Below are 17,970 nucleotides of genomic sequence, written 5' to 3'. Positions count from 1 at the left end.
GTTCTAGGTGTCATAAAAACGGGGCTGGAGAAGCTGCATGTGGGGCTTGTCCATCCCTGTTTTATGTAAGGATAACTCCTTTGGGTTAGTTCACTAATAGCATATTTGCTTGTTAATTGCTCTGGTTTTATTATTTGTGGTAAACAATAATCATCCCGGGAGCAGTGAACATTTGTCTTTGAGAAGGAGCATTTCCCAACCTTGTAAAAGCTCCTATAAGAAAGTTATATGAATAAGAAAACATTGAGACTCCTAAGACTGGAGAATTAGGAGCTGCTTTTAAACAAACCATTCCTGGGCATGGAAATCTGGGAGAGAGCGCCGGGGACTTCTGAATTAAATGGGTTAAGGATCTAAATAATACTGTGGTTGGTGGAATGCAATGGAAACTACCTTGATTTCCCTGGAAGATCTGCCTAGATAGAGATAAGTATGAGCGTGTGACTGAATCTCCTAAATATCTGAGGTGATTTCAGTGTTCTAGGACTATGGTATCCTGCAAGTAGTCTGGCTTGGCAGGAGCTAAAGTTTCTGCTTTATGGTAATTTTACTTGACCAAATGGTTGTCCAGGGGTAACACATAATGAATAATTAGATTTCTATAATTTACTGAATTTTTTACATTTTGCATTTTCACAGTTTGCTTCTTGAAATGGTAACAGAACATATGTATGTGTGTGCATGTGTGTGTATATATATAAAATCTCTTATAAAAGGATTCCTAGTCCTCCATGAAAAAATATGGCACAGTTCACACATCACATTAAGCAGTGTTCAGTGTCTCTGTACAGGTTTCTCTCACTTAAGGGTAGATTTACATTCCCCAAAAAACTCACAAAAAGTGCAATAAGGCAAGACAATGAGCCAGTGGAAGAAAGTGGGTTGTGATGTATGGGATCAAATTCTGTAGCCCAAATGCATTGACAAATGTACACATACATTTTTAGACCCTTCCTTATTCTTAAGCACTTCAAGCACTTCAAGCACTCAAACACACTTTCTTCCTTGTCTGGTTTTCTGTGTGTAGTGAAAACATGTTTCCCTTCTTTTCTACTGCTGAATTTCTAATGTGCATGGTTATCATGGCCGAGAAAGGTAGAGTGCATCATGGTGCTACAGATGTTATTAGATTCTTCTTATATTGAACACAATAGATTTGCCCGGGTCAAAAGCTGATCCTAGAGCTGAGGATCTTTTATTAGCTTTGGTATGATGTAATAAGTCTAACTCTTTCTAGGCCTTTTCCTTTTCATATTGGGTAAGGGGGTTGGACAAGTTGTTAATGGCTGTTTTGGCCCCACAGTAATGGCAAAGCTATTGCTGGTGTAGAAGTAGGAGAGGAGGCACAATTAGAACAACAGCATAACATGATTGTAAATGCGTAAGTGATAGCAGAAAGAAGTTTTGGCAGGAAAATGTTCAAGTGGTTTTGGTGAGAAGTCTTGTTTCCAGATCTTTGATGCAAGTGAACTATGCTAGCACAAATTGCACAGTAGTGTGTGTATGTGTGTGTGTGTGTGTGTATATATATATATATATATATATATATATATATGAATGAATATGAATCCTTGGATTAAAATGATCAATCAGATAATAGTGAATTTGCATAAAGCAAATTTGCATAAGGCAAGGGAAACCTGTATATGGTAGAGATCCTCCAGTTATTTTTTTCCCTGCGTCTGAATCAGTGTTGCTATGAAAGCCTTAAATGGGTTCAGATCGGACTGTCTGAGAATAATTTAGTTCAGGGAAAATGAATCTAATCAGTGTTTGTTTGGTAGATGAGTCAATTATGTTTCTGTTCTGCATAGGACTGAGTGGACTAGGAGAGAGATGGATTACCCAAATACCAAAGCTGCAGGCAACCCCCAAAGCCTTGAGCGTGACCTCAAGGGGCCCTCCAAAAATAGGCCGTAATTTTTAATGTGCCAGTAGGGAAAAAATGATTAAATACATGATTAAGAAGTAATCCTATTAATGACTTAATTAATTTAATACTAGTTAAATAAAAATGAAACTAAATTTAGTTTTTGTCCCGTTTGTTTTGGAATGTGGCTCCAAGCATGGCAGTCAGAGCAAGGGCAGTTCTCAGATTGGAAAAGTTGTGTGTTCCTGGGATACGTTGCAGTGCAGGTGTGCTTTGGATCAAGAAAATCTCCTTAATTCCTAGTGGTGTTGCTTATCAGCCTCAAATGATACATCAATCCTAGCCATTCTTAGAGGCAGATTATGTAACTACTGTTATACAATAGCTCAGAAACTTCTAGGGTTGTGCTTGAAAACCAACCAGAAACATGAACTGATTTAGAATGTGGTATACAGTACCTACCTACACGAATTCGTAATTAAACTGTGCCTGGAAATTAAAGTGCTTGTTTTGAACCTTTAAGACTTTGGAATCTCAAGCTGTTTAAAAATTTGGGGAAAAATTTCCTCTCATACTTATCTTCCAATTTTTAACTGTAAGTGGATGGGCAAAACATTAAATTAGGGTCGATGATGTAAGGGACTGGATATATTTTAAGGGCAGTGTCTTTTTATAGAATTTCATCCCAACAGAGGTTTGTCTAGGCTGCTCAGTTCAAATGACAAGAATATACATGAAAACCAAGTTTTTCAAGGAAGCATGTGAAGAAATTTGAATTTTATTCTTGATGTAAGAAATATTTTAGCAGAATATGTTGATGTTTCAAAGTGTAATTTGATTTAAAAACAAACTTTGAACTGATTTCTATTGCTTTGCTTGGACATTATTGTTTCTAATTGCTCTTGACCATCCTCAAAGTACATTTTCACCCTATATGACATCAGAGTTATCAGGGGTAAAAATAACACATATTGCAAAGCATTCCATAAAACTCCCTCCAAAGGGGCCAATAAAATGGGTAATGCAGTGTAAATGGATGCATATTGTAGCCAAAAAGAAAAAGCCTAGCTTATTTATCTATTTATTTCCCTGTATTCAAGGCAGCCACAAAACCTGAAACAAAAACAAAATAAAGATCCTAGGTTTGTGGGAGAAAAACATAACTAGGATATTCTGCTGAGAATTCACCTCTTTCAGTCATTAGGACAAGACTACCATTATTATAACGATCTAGATAAATCCCATTGTTCTGGGATCCTATCCTAAAGAGGACGTAATAAATGGACATAATAAAGAGGACAATACAGAAGGAAATGTGAGAAAACTATAGACCCTCACCCTATTTTTAATTTTTTAAAAATCATTCTAAAGGGAGAATATAAACCATAAAGGGTAAAAGGCATATAAAAATAATAAAAGACTAAAGTATAATTAGCCTTTACAGATATGTAAACATAGCATCTAAAGTGTTATCAAGATTACAGTTTTTCAGTATATCATTAGTTATTTATAAAATTTTAAATGTATTATATTCTTAAAGAAAAAAATAAAATCACTACTATGCTTTACACTAAGAATACCTAGTTAACACAGTGCAAATCACTAAATAAAATTATATGCTATAATAAATTAGAACAACTCAAATTCTAATTTCTCATAGAATTGAAAAATAGACTTTAAATGTAGAAAAACCCAATTTTGGGGTATGGTACAAATTCATGTATTAAGTTGTAGCCCAGGAATGGTTTCCAGTTAAAGTTGAATTTTATATCAGATTTACTTTTTAGATATTATGTTTCTTTATATATAGAAGCATATTCCCAAAACTAGGTTAGCCATTCTTCTACCGTAAGCACAGTTGGATCTTAGATCAGAACTGGGTAAATGTGGCCTGCCAGATATTGTTGAACTACACTTCCCAACATCCCTTGCTGGAAACCATCTTGACTAATACTGATAGCAACAACATTGGGAGAGCTCCTTGTTGTTCATCTTTGCTTTACTTAGTTTTATTAAGTCTTCGTCGACTATTTCCAATGAAGAATTTGAAGTCTAGGTTAACAGCTATAAAAGTTCTGATGAGATGTGGTCATTTTTATTAAGAACCAGAATTTGATTTCTAGAGAACATTCCATGATGAGATTGTGTCTTCTTGAATGCAAGTCTAATCTTGTTAGAGACTTACCATTCAGAGCCTTTGACTGGAATTTTCATATGATATAACCAGTTCCTTTCATTAAATAAAAGCCAATGGCTTGCATCTATGAGTCCATTGTGAACTTAGAAAGTTTATACTAGAATTGTAACAATTCTTTCCACCTCCAGCTGCAGCACCCCTTATGGCACAAGCTCCTAAATATTTGGAGCAACTTTTCATACTGGAAAGGAACAATGTGGAAAACAACTTGTGAAAACAAATCAATATTTTTTTTTAAAAAGAGTCAATATATGATTGACAAAAGTCACAGGAACAAACCCTTAAAACGTGTATTAAATATCTCCTTTGAAAAGTAGAAATTAAGACCTGTTAAGGAAATTGATAATAGTGTATGAATGCATTTGTATAGAAACTTTGTATACCAGAAATATCTTAGCAGTCATTCACCCCTAAACCATATTATGGTTTAACACAAGCGTATGAACTTACTTATTCAGTAAACCATACTTAAAAGTCTAATGCATAAGCCAGCCATTGTCAAAAAGGCAGTCTAAGAATAGGGAGTTTTGCTGCAGAACATTTATATAAATGCATGCATTGTAGAACAAGAGCTGTGTTACTCTATGGAAGCCAAAAATCAAGAATCTTTATTAAAATGCATACGCTTTCATGAACTGTAGCTCACCATCAGATGCATGGAGTGAAGATACAGGCCAAGTTTATGCAAAGGAATTAAATTTTTTAAAAATCTTTAAATTAAATGGGCACAAATTTGACATCAGGACTCAAAGACAAAGTAATATTAAAACATTTTAACCTCCCAGGACACTTGATTACAGATCTCAAGCTGGCTCTTTTGGTACAGTGAGATTTCACCAGCACCATACTGCTGAACTCCCTTCAAAAAGTTTCAGGTCCTAAAAGACATACTGTAATTGTTTTTTCTTAACATATTACAAGTACCTCATCAATTAGTAATTGTAATCTGTCTCACATGTAATCTGGATCTACATAACTATCCTTTCTCCCCCCCCCCCTCCCGTTTGTCTTATCCTGGTTAAATCCTGTATCAGTTTCACCACTTCATACATCTGATGAAATAAGCTACAGTTCACTAAAGCTTATGCCTTTTAATAAAAAAGTGTTGATCTGATTAGTGCTTGCATCTTTTAATTCTTTTTGGAGGTCCCAGAAGGAAGGAAATTTGCTTTATGTTTCCTCTCACTTGGCTGATAGACCGTTCATTGCTATGCTTTGTGTCACTGACAGGGATGATTTAGTATTAACATTAATTGTACAGACTAAATTATCTTTAGGGACTTTCAGGTTCTTAATGGTTGATGGAGTAAACAAAATACATACATTTGGGAACTTTGATGAACCTTTCAGCACAGATCACAAATTATTTTTTTTAAATGCACCTTTTAAAAACATTTCCTGCTGATCAATACTGGAGGAGAAGGAACAATTATGAAATGAGTACTAGCATTTCTGAAGTTGGGGGGATTTTCTTTTTGTACATGTATACTTGGGACAAATTGCAAATATTTGAGATACAGATTTCATGTATTTCAAACTGGCTCAGCTGAAGGGTCACATCTGCTTCTTATTTTTTAAAAAAGGAAGGATCAAAGTATGACCTTTCATAAAATACTAAATTAATCTATGTGAATTAAACCATACTTAAAACTTTACAGACTTCCAAACATTCAAAATGTACCTGAATTTACTTTTGTTCATATAAGTTTTGAATCAGAAAAAGTAGTTAGGTTGAAAGTTTATTACCTTTACAAAGTGAGATAAAAAAGGCCATTTTAAAATGTTTTTAATTTCGTGGGAGTGGAAAGTGATTTGCAAAGACACTGAAGAAATTCAGTCAGGGAGTGCTGAAGATATTTTGCTGCTTCAGGGGGAGAAATGTAGGAAGCCCCCTGGACTAAAGTTTGTGTTTATTTATGTGTTTGTTTTCAGCAAAAGCACATCATTTCCATCGCTCTTACATTCTTGCTTGTTTCAGGCATCTTCACTCACCATGTCTAGTTGGTGAGATAATAAGAAATTAAGGTGGCTGGTATGGCAGGCTAATTATGATTTTCAAGAAAGATCTCTAGGCATTAGAGGGCTTAAAATATAATGCTTGTGCGTTTGATAAATTATGTTTTGAAAGTCAGAAAATGCTGGAATTCTGTCCCCAGTGTTCTTCTCTGACGAATTACCAACATTTCCTTGGCTGTATTTAAACTATATTTTTTTCTCCTGTATTTTAAATATTTTTTTAAATAAATCCCCTCCACCTCCTTGTTTGCAAGGGATTCAATGTCATTTCCACATTATCATGTATTTGTTTCATGATTTTTGATTAGATATCACAAAGATTCTAAATTACAATGCAGCCAACCCTAGATGCCTTTGTGGAACAGAAGTAAGGCTTTAGCACCAGGGTGAGTAGGTATAGCATCTTTTCTGGTGCTAACATTTCCAGGGCCCCCCAAACTATTACTTTCTTTTTTCCTGTTTTCTAGGTAAAATCTAGTGCCACAGAATAACAGTATTAAAGGGTGGAATAGGAGGTTGAGGTAAGTGATGCCAAATTGCGTTGCTCTCTTCTGGTTGCATCTCACTGGGTGCCATTTTGCTCAGAATGTAGTCCTGGGTTGTAACATCAACAATCCTGAGCAGGATTGAACTAATTTTCTGAGATGAAGCTGGAGAACTGCTTGCCTTGTTCTAATTGATTAGCACACATTAGTTTTAGAAAAATAAGGAAGCTGTCAGTAACCATATAAAAAGGGGCCTGGTGCCTGTTTGAAATGAGCTTTGTTTCTGAGGAGGCCTACCGAACTTGTATGCATGTGAGGACAGAAACTCCTCACATTGCCCATTTGGTGATACATGCAAAAGTAAAGGTCAGCAACTTGGAAAATTAATAATACAGTTCATGTTGACATTTCAGAAGGATTGCTGGTCGGGGTGTGGTACACTCCAGAGTGTTTTTTATAGTGGATGTGTACTCTTTTATTTCATGCTTTCAACGCAAAAGGAAAGTATCGCCAATTTCTTTTTCGCAGCACAATCTCTCTTTTGTCTCCAAAGCTAAAAAAAAAAAAAAGATTTTTTTTTTAATCTTGCAGTTTACTCTTAGTAAATGGGACTGATGTGGAATAGACAAAACTCTTAATATTGGAGTTGTGGCTATCCTATAAAGCTAAGAAGGGCTTGACTGCTACTTAGAAACAATCCCCAAAATACAGAGAGGGGTTTAAAAGCAAACAAGTTCCACTTTATCCTCAACATTGCCTGGAGTGCCTGCAGTGAAAACTTACCAAAATCACAAAACTGCTTCTCTCTAGCATTTCCTTTCTATCTCCAGCAGCATGTCACTGGTGTGACCATAATGCTTTAAAAGGTCAGATTTCCGTGGCCTCTCTTTTTAAGCAAGGATCTCTAAACTGCTTTGTTTGTACTGAGGGGAGGCTAATGTCCCTTCCACGTGCAAGGGAACGTTCTGTCCCCAAGATGTCACAGGTCTTTGGGAAACACAGCTGATAACTATTGGGTCAGCTCCTGCTCCAGGTGAAACTTTGCACAGATCGCTTTGCAGCATATCTTCTTGATCTGCAAGCAGGTGGTTTTCCATTGGTGAGGACTCTCACCTTCTCTGGCTTCTGAGCTGTCCACTTCCCCCTATAACCAGAATGCTGCGACGCCTTGCCACCATCCCTCCTCTCCTCCCCACTTGCTCTGAAGGACAGCTTAGGTGCTTCCCTGCACAGTGGCTTCGTTGTTTATTCTTCTTTTTCTTTTGCTGAAGCGTTCTGTACCAGAGGAGTTGGACTTCAGTGCTTAAAGTCTTAGAAGCCAGCATGCCCAATTTGGGATTATAGGAGTTAAAATGCAGTTCATCTGGAAGGTACGAAGTTGAGGAATGCTGCTTCAGAGATTCGTGTTTTCCTTTATGCCCTGCTCAGACTCAGCAAAGCTATCTGTGCTCTTGTTTTTTCTTGGTGTTTGTCCTGCGTGGTTGCAGGTTTAGTTTGCTTTTGCACTGGGCTCGCCCAGTTCTTGCAGCAAAGCCATCAGTGCATGTTGCGACCAGGGGTTTTGTTTGTCATCTGGCTTGTCACAAAGCCTGACGCCGATTTGGACTGAGAGGGACTGACTGGCCCAATGTCACCCACTGGGTTCCATGCCAAAGGGAGAACTAGAACCTGGGTCTTCCCGCTCCTAGTCCAGCACACCACACTGGCTCTCTAGAGTTATCTGTAGATATGTTGGTATGGCATAGTGCTGCTCTGCTTTGAAATATTATTAACTCACACCGCAGAATTAAACTGCTATAAAGACATCTGATTGTATCATAGATTAAGACATCTGTTGTTCCTGGCCTACATCTCACTTATTGTGGCAGAGTAGTAAATGGACCTCACCCACATGTCAAGGTGGTTAATACCGAAGCTTAGTCTGGCCATTTGACAAATCTCAATACAGGTACTCCCCTGCTTAAGAGTGGAAAAAAAACAACAGTACTAAATTACATCACCATCTTTTCATGATTCCCCAGATTGGTTGCCTTAAAAGCAGCTGCTTCATTCTGCCTCGTGTTAGGACCGGCCATATGTAGTCCCATAGCAACTGTCACACTGTCTTTTTAAAAAATATCCCAGTTCCTGGCCATATGGTTGGTCTTACGTGGGCATTCCTAATCATATGTAGATGATTCACTTGCTCTCAGCTCTTATATTTCTAGCCCAGCTTGAGATCTTTCCTTGATAGCCTGCCTCCTTCTCTTCCCTGTGCCATTCTTTGGCATGTACTTGAGGCAGGACATCTCTTTTAGGATTCATGCTTGGATGCCGTACTGGTTACTGTGATGCCTGATTGTGTCTGGTTGCTGTTGGGACACTGATGAGAAATGTGTGTGTGTGTGCCCGAACACAGGAGAAACAATAGAAAATGGGAAGGTGCTTTGTTTTCTTGCTTTACTGGAATTTCCTCTTATCAGGCTTGAGCCAGAGTTACCGAAACCTCCTTGCACGTGAGGGCAGTTCCTGTAATGCTTTTGTATCACAACTGCCTTGTGAGGCTGGCCAGTTTTGCCCACTTTGACATAATGGAGAGGAAGGGCTTCTGTAACCATCTCATCTTTTTTTTTGACAGGAAGTCCAGAGTTCCAGGCTAATGATCTGTGCCCAGGTGGAAAAGGTGGAGGCTGGATTGAACCTTGTCTCCCTTTAGGGAGACTCTGTGTAAGAGAAAATAAGAGGAAAAGGGAAGGCACATCTAAGCACCTAGGTTGATAGGAAGAAAATCATCTAAAATTCTCACAGCTATTGTCAAAGAGATATTTACCCACTATGTCTCCCCCTGTGGAGCCAGGACAGCCCAGGGCAATACAGTAATTATTGCCTATTCTCCCCTTTACTAGGGTTAGAGGAGCAAGACTGGAGAAGGAAATGCCTCTCTCTTTCTCTGAAGGGCCCAAAGGAAATTTATGTCTCTAGCTGGTCTTCAGTCTGGAGAGGCTTTGATCTTCTGAGACATGTTATCAGATTACAGCCCAAAACATAAATTGGCACCCAAAGTATATCACAGCAAAGGCTGAAAGAAAAAGATTAGGCTTCAAAAGAGGAAGTGTGAATGAAGGACCAGTGAGTAGGTCATCTAAAATGGAGATTGGGCCTCAGAGAAATACCACATCGAAGGAAATCAGGCAGGCTTGCCTTGAGTACATACAAAATAAAATGGAAACTTCACTGCACTTAGCAGTCTTTTGTAGGTTAGATTTCTGTTGGCATTCTGTGTTTCAATCCACAGCTTAGATTCCTTCTCCCCCCCCCCCCCCCCGCAGCCAGCTGCTGCTCCAGGATAAAACTCAGAAGAATACATCCTTTTAACCATCATCCCCTTCACTAGTTACCCTCAAGGGAAGGGAAGTTGTTCCTGTTTAGACACTTAGTCACCCGCATTCAGAAGTAGAGTGATTAAAAAGGGAGGCAAAATAGAATGCAGGAGGCACTTGAAGAGTTCCAGCATATAACTTTTTCAGAGGGTCAGAAGAAGCGGCCGAAGTGGCAATGGAATAGAAAACACATTCTACCTCTGTTGGTTGTGTTTGTACAGTGAACTGATCCATGGTTTGGAGGTTAACCTAGTTGCCTAGTTTTATACAGTGGTACCTCGGTTTACGAACTTAATTCATTCCACGATTCTGGTCGCGAACCGAATTGGTCACGAACTGAATCAAATTTCCCCATAAGGTTCAATGTAAATAAGGTTAATGCGTTCTGACCCCTACGAATGTGGTCGGCAACTGATTTTGGTCGCCAACCGAATCAAATTTTCCCATAAGGTTCAGTGTAAATAAGGTTAATCCGTTCTGAACCATATGTATTTTTTTTTAACCACAAAAATATGACACAAAGTACAGTACAGTACAGTATGAGGAGAGAGAACACTAACCTTGCTTGAGGTGACTTCTGGCGTGGAGGACAGGAAGGCGGGTGGGGAGGCGGTTATTGTTTGGAGGGAGAGTCCCCCTCCAAAAGGACATCGGGGAGATCTCCTTCAGGGGTTTCCTCTCTTCTTTGTCTCTTAGCTGCAGGCTCAGTTTTGGCGAAAAATCTGTCTAATGTCACTTGTTTTTTCCTGCGCTGCATAACCCTCTGGAAATGAAAGACCAGTAGTGGCTTAATCTTCAGCTCGGCGCTTGCATTCACACACAGCAAAAGGGTCGATCTGTCCTTCATGGGCTTGTGCCCCGGCAGTGCCTTTTCCTCCTGCGTGATGTAGGTTCTGTTCGGCATCTTCTTCCAGAAGAGCCCTGTTTCATCGCAGTTGAACACTTGCTGAGCGACGTATCCTTCCGCCTTCATGAATTCCGCGAATTCTTTCTTGTAGGCTTCTGCAGCGGCCTTGTCAGAATTGGAAGCCTCACCATGTCTTGTCACACTGTGGATGCCACTTCTCTTGCAGAATTTATCAAACCAGCCTCTACTGGCTTTAAATTCTTCACTTGCTGCGCTTGTAGAGGGTTTTTTTTGCAGTAAATCACTGCAATTTCCTGGCTTTTTCACAGATCATAGCTTCACTAACGCTATCACCTGCCGGCTGTTTCTCATTCAACCACACTAACAAAAGTTTTTCCACCTCTTCCAGCACTTGTGTCCTCTGCTTGGTTAACATCGTTACTCCTTTTGCCACATCAGCTCCTTTGATGGCATCTTTATTCTTCAAAATAGTGGAGATTGTCGACTTCGCCATCTTGTACTCCGAGGCCAGATCAGTCACACAAATACCACGCTCATGCTTTTCTACAATTTCCTTCTTCAATTCAATGGTTATTTTCTTCAAAACCTTATTCTTACCATTCTTGCTCTGCACTTTCTTTTTACCACCATGCTTGCTCTGCACTTTCTTTGGAGCCATGCTAAAAAGGACACCAAAAAGCTTCACAGCCAATGTCTGTCTGCGACCGCGATCTCGCCTACAGGAAGCCACGACCACGTGTCAGAGCAGGGAAGATGGCCGCGGGTCGTGTTCGTCACCTGATGTGGAGTTCGCGAACGGAAGCAAAATTTTTGCGAACGCTGCTGTTCGTGAACCAAATTGTTCGTGAACAGAAGCGTTCGTGAACCGAGGTATTACTGTACAGAACTGTACAGAACTAGAATTTGAGCCACAAACGAATCCAGTACATTTTAGTCAACTGTGTTGTGTGAACTCAGTTACTGTGTATGGGAGACAGATGCCCCTCTTCCTGCCTTTTTGATCTGGCAGATGGGGCTAGAAAAGTGCTAATTAAAAAGCAGATGGATTTGATTTGATAGTCAAAAGCTTTTCAAAAGCCCCTTAAAAGATACTCAGTGTCCCAAGTGGGCTATTCTGTCAAGGATGCTTATAGTTTTAAAGGAATAGACACACGTGGGGCAGCTAACCTTAGAGTTTTACCTGCTGCACTTAGTTGCAGGATCATCCTCTGTGATGCCATCTGCAGCTTGGAAACATTTGCAACCATCTGGGGATTATACAGATGTGGAGACCACTGTCTATAATAAGCATTATGGCTTGCCTAAGAGTGACTTACCACTTTGGAAGTCTCTGTGCAGTGGCTTCTGTACATGGATAAATCCATTTTCTCTGTAGATCTGAAAGATCTTACATATTTCTGCAATGGATCTGATGGAATATCTTGAAAAATTGGTATGTCTTGTAGCACTAATAATACGTTTTTCTTTTTGCCAAAGGTTCTGGGAGCTACTAAGACAAGGAATTCTAAATAGCATTCCATACTATGGTGGAAGTAGTTTTCCAGGAAGAGGAAAGCTTGCTTCTTGTGTGATGTTGTTTGTATGCGTGAATGTGTTCATGTATGTGCATGCACTTACACCAAGACATGCACTGGTGGTTTGTCTGGTTTCTCCTTCTAATGGTTTTGCTGGATTTATGCCATGCCACAAACATGATTAGAATACTTATTATGAAACAGAAGTAGTGTCTCTATTTTGTAAACCTAGCTAATGAGTGGGAGAAGATAAGTCTCATTTTGTTTCAGACTGTTCTGAGGAACCCTAAGGTTCTCCAAGAATGTGATGAGGTTCCATGGGAGACCAAGGGCCAAAAAAAAAAGGTGGGGGGAATCACACACACACACTGAGTTTTCTATCAGAGCTTTGCCTCTTGATCAAAGGTTCTGGGAAATACATATTTTTTTAACTAAGTGGTTCTGTGGCCTGAAAAAGTTTTAAAAACTCCTGTTTTTGGCTATGGATGAACAATCCCTCCTTTTTGAGTTGTAGATCACAATGTCCCCCTCTCAGTAGCTTTAAGAAGTTCAATTACTTCTAGTATTTACAACTTCACAGCCAAGTTGGTGAGAGCAGCCATGGTTGTTGTTCATGTGTCTGCCATTAATTCATAAATGGGGTCTGATCTCTGTCTTTAAAAAGCCTGGGCAAGATTTAGCGATGTAAACCCCACCCTATTTTTCTCTTCACATAGTTTTCTCTCCAAGTCAGCGCGTTTCCAGGATTGAGTTTAGGTTAGGAGAAAAATGCCTGGAAGGAATAACATTGCAGAGTCAGTTCTCCTTACCTGTAAACACATTTTTAAGCAAGCTACAAAACAAAACAAAAACCAGCCAACCAAACAATCAAAAGGGAACATCTTCTTGCACACGTCGTAAGCAACTGAGGCAGATGTCATAAACAAATCTGGCTGTTGCTACTAAAACATTAAATGCACACAGTGTTTTTGGTTCGATTGAGACAGCGTTTTCACGGCTTCTGGTACTGGAGGAGGTGACCTCCCCTCCCTCACTTTTGCGTAGATCGTTGAGTGGACATTGACTTCCATTTGGAAAGCAACAACTCTGCTATGTCCAGTGGTTCTTATCTAAGCATCTAAGTAGCTGAGAGTAGTCATATCATTAGTGTGCTTGTACATCTTTGCAGGGTTGCCAGATCTGAGCTGAAAAAAAATCCAGGCAACCATTAGATGGTATCAGAGGGTAAACTTTTATGCACATCCTTGCTGCCATCTAGTGGCTCTCTGGAGTTTTGCAGCCCAAATCTGGTAGCCCCACTTCTGAAACACCTTGCCTTGAAAACTTCAAAGGACTCGTCCAAAAAGCAGTCACTGCAGAGTCAGTAACGACTGAGTGCAGATTAAAAAAAAAAAAAAAACGGTGCTGGCAGGCGCGTCCAGTGCACGTAGCTAAAGTGTATGTGTTGAAACAACTGGAAATAAACACATTTCAGATACCATTATGAGATAATTTCTTTTATGGAAAATAAAATAAGGATATACAGTTCAGGAATGAAGGGCCAAATTACAAGTACAGTGGTACCTCGGTTCACGAACGCTTCTGTTCATGACCAATTCGGTTCACGAACAGCACCGCTTGCAAAATTTTGCTTCCGTTCATGAACTCCGCATCGGGTGACGAACAGGATCCGCGGCCATTTTCTCTGCCGTGACACGTGGTCGTGGCTTCCTGTAGGGAGGGGGACTCTCCCTCCAAGCAATAACCGCCTCCCCACCCGCCTTCCTGTCCTCCACGCCAGAAGTTGCCTCGAGCAAGGTTAGCGTTCTCTCTCTTCGTACTGTACTGTACTGTACTTTGTTTCATATTTTTGTGGTTTTAAAAAAAATACATATGGTTCAGAATGGATTAACCGTATTTACATTGAACCTTATGGGAAAATTTGATTCGGGTCGTGACCAATTCAGGTTGTGACCAGAGTCATGGAACGAATTAAGTTCGTGACCTGAGGTACCACTGTAACACTAAATCCAGGGCTAAGATTTCTGTCAAGATTTCTGAATATTGCATTGTCTAAGAGGTAGGACAAGTATTTAGGTTGTACACCATTTGGATGCCTGGCAAGCAAATGGTAGAGGTTATAAATAAACTTTTTAAGGAGTTTTCTTGTGGTTTACTCTAAGCTTTGGTGGTATAATGAACATGGATTTTGGCACTGGAGCTGCCATCTCCATGGAGCTACAATGGATATTGTAGAATATCCCATATCTTGTCTTGTGTGTTTCTTTTAATGTTTAGTATCTTTATCTGGTATGTGCTTATACCTAAGTGCATCTCAAGATCTATTTTCCCCACAACAACCCTGTGAGGTAGGTTTATACAGCCATTTAATATTTGAGTATTTTTTAAGCTAAAATGTATTGTGGCTACTTCAGCATATGCATGATATACATCATCCTAAATTGCACAGAATATATACACACATGTATGTGTGTTCACCCCTTCATGGATCACTGCCTTGTCGTGGCGAAGGGGCTTGCGTAACTCAGTGAAGCCATGAGCTATACTGTGCAGGGCCACCCAAGACGGACCGGTCATGACAGAGAGTTCTGACAAAATGTGGTCCACTGGAGAAGGAAATGGCAAACCACTCCAGTATCCTTGCCAAGAAAACCCCATGGACAATGTTAAAAGGCTAAAAGATATGACACCGGAAGATGAACCCCTCAAGTCAGAAGGTGTCCAATATGCTACTGGGGAAGAGCGGAGGGCATTTCCAAGTAGCTCCAGAAAGAGTGAAGTGGCTGGGCCAAAGCCGAAAGGACGTTCAGCTGTGGATGTATCTGGAAGCGAAAAGAAGGTCCGATGCTGTAAAGAACAATATTGTATAGGTACCTGGAATGTAAGATCTATGAACCAAGGCAAGCTGGATGTGGTCAAACATGAGATGACAAGATTGAACGTCAACATCTTGGGAATCAGCGAATTGAAATGGACGGGAATGGGTGAATTTAATTCAGGTGACCATTATATCTACTACTGTGGCCAAGAAACCCTTAGAAGAAATGGAGTTGCACTCATAGTCAATAAGAGAGTGGGAAAGGCAGTAATGGGGTACAACCTCAAAAACGACAGAATGATCTCAGTGCGTATCCAAGGCAAACCATTCAACATCACAGTAATCCAAGTCTATGCCCCAACCACTGATGCCGAAGAAGCTGAAGTTGACCGGTTCTATGAAGACCTACAACACCTTCTAGAACTAGCACCAAAAAAAGATGTCCTTTTCATCATAGGGGATTGGAATGCTAAAGTAGGAAGTCAAGGAGTAATCGGAATAACAGGCAAGTTTGGCCTTGGAGTACAAAATGAAGCAGGGCAAAGGCTAATAGAGTTCTGTCAAGAGAACAAGCTAGTCATTGCAAACACTCTTTTCCAACACCACAAGAGATGACTCTACACATGGACATCACCAGATGGTCAATACCGAAACCAGATTGATTACATACTTTGCAGCCAAAGATGGAGAAGCTCTATACAGACAGCAAAAACAAGACCAGGAGCTGACTGTGGCTCAGATCATGAGCTTCTTACTGCAAAATTTAGGCTTAAATTGAAGAATGTAGGGAAAACCACTAGACCACTCAGGTATGACTTAGATCATATTCCTTGTGAGTACACAGTGAAGGTGATGAATAGATTTAGAGGATTAGATTTGGTAGACAGAGTGCCTGAAGAACTATGGACGGAGGTCCGTAACATTGTACAGGAGGCGGCAACTAAAACCATCCCAAAGAAAAAGAAATGCAAGAAAGCAAAATGGCTGTCTGATGAGGCTTTACAAATAGCTGTGGAAAGAAGGAATGCGAAAAGCAAGGGTGAAAGGGAAAGATATAAGCAACTGAATGCAGATTTCCAGAGAATAGCCAGGAGAGATAAGAAGGCCTTCTTAAATGAACAATGCAAAGAAATCGAGGAAAACAATAGAATGGGGAAGACTAGAGATCTCTACAAGAAAATTGGAGATATGAAAGGAACGTTTAGTGCAAAGATGGGCATGATAAAGGACAAAAAAGGCAGGGACCTAACAGAAGCAGAAGAGATTAAGAAGAGGTGGCAAGAATACACAGAAGAACTATACAAGAAAGATCTTAATGTCCCTGATGTCCACGCTGGTGTGATCACTGACCTTGAGCCAGACATCCTAGAGAGTGAAGTCAAGTGGGCCTTAGGAAGCATTGCTAACAACAAAGCTAGTGGAGATGACAGTATTCCAGCTGAGTTATTTAAAATACTAAAAGATGATGGTGTTAAAGTGCTGCACTCAATATGCCAGCAAGTTTGGAAAACGCAACAGTGGCCACGGGATTGGAAAAGGTCAGTTTACGTTCCAATTCCAAAGAAGGGCAACGCCAAAGAATGCTCAAACTATCGCACAATTGCACTCATTTCACATGCTAGCAAGGTTATGCTCAAAATCCTACAAGCTAGGCTTCAGCAATACATGAACCGAGAACTACCGGATGTACAAGCTGGGTTTCGAAGAGGCAGAGGAACTAGAGATCAAATCGCCAACATTCGCTGGATCATGGAGAAAGCACGAGAGTTCCAGAAAAATATCTACTTCTGCTTCATTGACTATGCAAAAGCCTTTGATTGTGTGGATCACAACAAACTGTGGCAAATTCTTAAAGAGATGGGAATACCAGACCACCTTACCTGTCTCCTGAGAAATCTGTATGCGGGCCAAGAAGCAACAGTTAGAACCGGTCATGGAACAACCGATTGGTTCAAAATAGGGAAAGGTGTACGACAAGGCTGTATACTGTCACCCTGCTTATTTAACCTATATGCAGAGTACATCATGAGAAATGCCAGGCTGGAAGAATCACAAGCCGGAATTAAGATTGCAGGGAGAATCATCAACAACCTCAGATATGCGGACGATACCACCCTAATGGCAGAAAGTGAAGAAGAACTAAAGAGCCTCTTGATGAGGGTGAAAGAGGAGAGTGCAAAAGCTGGCTTGAAACTCAACATTAAAAAAACTAAGATCATGGCATCTGGACCCATCAATTCCTGGCAAATAGAAGGGGTAGAAATGGAAGCAGTAACAGACTTCATTTATTTGGGCTCCAAGATCACCGCAGACGGAGACTGCAGCCATGAAATTAAAAGACGCTTGCTCCTTGGGAGGAAAGCTATGGCAAGCCTAGATAGCATATTAAAAAGCAGAGACGTCACCTTGCCGACAAAGATCCGCATAGTCAAAGCTATGGTTTTTCCAGTAGTAATGTATGGCTGTGAGAGCTGGACCATAAAAAAGGCCGAGCGCCGAAGAATTGATGCCTTTGAACTGTGGTGCTGGAGAAGACTCTTGAGAGTCCCCTGGACTGCTAGGAGGTCAAACCAGTCAATCTTAAAGGAAATCAACCCTGATTGCTCATTGGAAGGATCGATAATGAAGCTCAAGCTCAGATATTTTGGTCACCTAATGCGAAGAGAGATCTCTTTGGAGAAGACCCTGATGCTGGGAAAGATTGAAGGCAAAGGGAGAAGAGGACGGCAGAGGATGAGATGGTTAGATAGCATCACTGAAGCAATGAGCATGAAACTGAGCAAACTCAGGGAGGCAGTGAAGGACAGGAAGGCCTGGCGCAATATGGTTCATGGGGTCACGAA

The 17,970-nt window shown here is 40.3% G+C and overlaps 1 protein-coding gene across 4 annotated transcripts in view; it reads left to right on the top strand.

Annotated features, from left to right (window-relative positions):
• Window positions 1-17,970, top strand: part of SERTAD2 (SERTA domain containing 2) — a 130,919-nt gene that overhangs the window by 4,352 nt on the left and 108,597 nt on the right. The window contains exon 2 of one of the 4 annotated variants that reach the window (XM_088134139.1): window positions 6,551-6,604. The exons of the other annotated variants lie outside the window; for them this stretch is intronic. The gene's annotated coding sequence lies outside the window, so the exon portion shown is untranslated. The remainder of the gene's footprint in view (window positions 1-6,550; window positions 6,605-17,970) is intronic. 4 annotated transcript variants of the gene reach the window in all.

Source organism: Python bivittatus, unplaced genomic scaffold (genome assembly GCF_059951505.1).
Source record: "Python bivittatus isolate LINGU-HERP-01145 unplaced genomic scaffold, Pbiv_v1 ctg000020_np1212, whole genome shotgun sequence".
Classification (NCBI taxonomy): Eukaryota; Metazoa; Chordata; class Lepidosauria; order Squamata; family Pythonidae; genus Python; species Python bivittatus.
The sequence above is the reverse complement of the archived record's forward strand: the minus strand, read 5'-3'. Positions and strand labels throughout refer to the sequence as shown.